The 1504-nt window shown below is 41.4% G+C and overlaps 1 protein-coding gene across 2 annotated transcripts in view; it reads left to right on the top strand.

The window, feature by feature from the left end:
• LOC106882800 (uncharacterized) overlaps positions 1-1504 on the top strand; it is a 13541-nt gene that overhangs the window by 9201 nt on the left and 2836 nt on the right. The window lies entirely within an intron of this gene.

The raw sequence follows: 1504 nt of genomic DNA, 5'->3' as shown, positions 1-1504 counted from the left end.
ATATTCTTTGACTTGTTTCAGTCATTTGACTGCGGCCATGCTGGAGCATCGCCTTTAGTCGAATCAAATCGACCCCAGGACTTATTCGTTGTAAGCCTAGTACTTATTCCATCGGTCTCTTTTGCCGAACCGCTAAGTTACGGCGACGTAAACACACCAGCAACGGTTGTTAAGCGATGTTGGGGGGACAAAGACAGATACACAACATACACACACACACACACACACACATATATATATATACATATATACGACAGGCTTCTTTCAGTTTCCGTCTACCAAATCTACTCACAAGGCTTTGGTTGGGCTGAGGCTATAGTAGAAGACACTTGCTCAAGGTGCCACGCAGTGGGATTGAACCCGGAACTATGTGTTTGGTAAGCAAGCTACTTACCACATAGCCACTCAGGAGTAGGACCGCTTTGGCAGTAATTACAGCTTGAATTCTACGAGGTATGGACTCGTACAAAGTTTGAATTTTTTCCAAAGAAACTTTTGTCCATTCTTCAGCTAAAACAGTATTCAGTTCTTGTAGTGATGATGGCGGAGGATATCGACTCCTTACTTGTTTTTCTAAAATGCACCATAAATGTTCAATAATATTGAGATCTGGGGACTGTGGTGGCCAGATAAGATGTTCAACTTCGTTAGAATGTTCCTCGTGCCATTCAGTAACAACTTTAGCTGTGTGAATTGGTGCATTATCATCCTGAAAGATTGCGTTTCCCTCCGGAAACAATTCCGCAAACATAGGCTGAATTTGATCAGATAAAAATGCCTAAATAGTCTTGACTATTAATTCTGCCATGAAGGGAAATCATTGGGCTGGCGGATTTCCATGATATAGCCCCTGCCACCGATCATCACAGATCCTCCTCCATGTTTAACAGTCGGAAGAATGCTTCTTTCGGCTGTCTCCACACGTATACTCGGCCGTAATCGGAAATAAGATAAAGGATGACTCGTCCGAGAAACTAACATTCTTCCACTGCTCTAGTGACCAATTCTGTAGGTTTTTACTCCACTCTAAACGCTTTGCAACGTTTGTTTTTGAAAGAAGTGGTTTTCTGATTGCAGCCCTTCCATGAAATCCAGCTTTGTGCAGCTCCTGGCGAACAGTTCTTGTGGAAACTGGGTTTTCATTGTAGGCCATTAAACTTTGCAGTAATTTTGGGAGCTGTAGTCTTGTGATTCTTTCTAACAATTCGTGTAAGAGTCCGACGGTCCGTATCTGAATGTTTTGGTTTCCTTCCGGAGTTTGGTTTTGATGAGGAGGTTTTTCCCTTTTTCTCAAATACTCTCATTACTTTTAAGACAGTACTTCTTGATACACCAAGCATTTCGGCTGCCTTTGTTACGCTGGCGCCTGCAATACGAGCAACTTAAATTTGACCATTTTGAAAGATCGATAGATCTGTCATTTCAATGAATTTTAATTACCTTTGTCTGATGATATCTGAAAAGAAACAGCAATTTTAGCAAAACATATTAAGCAACACTAATA

The sequence above is a fragment of the Octopus bimaculoides genome, chromosome 28 (assembly GCF_001194135.2).
Source record: "Octopus bimaculoides isolate UCB-OBI-ISO-001 chromosome 28, ASM119413v2, whole genome shotgun sequence".
Taxonomy (NCBI): Eukaryota; Metazoa; Mollusca; class Cephalopoda; order Octopoda; family Octopodidae; genus Octopus; species Octopus bimaculoides.
The sequence above is the reverse complement of the archived record's forward strand: the minus strand, read 5'-3'. Positions and strand labels throughout refer to the sequence as shown.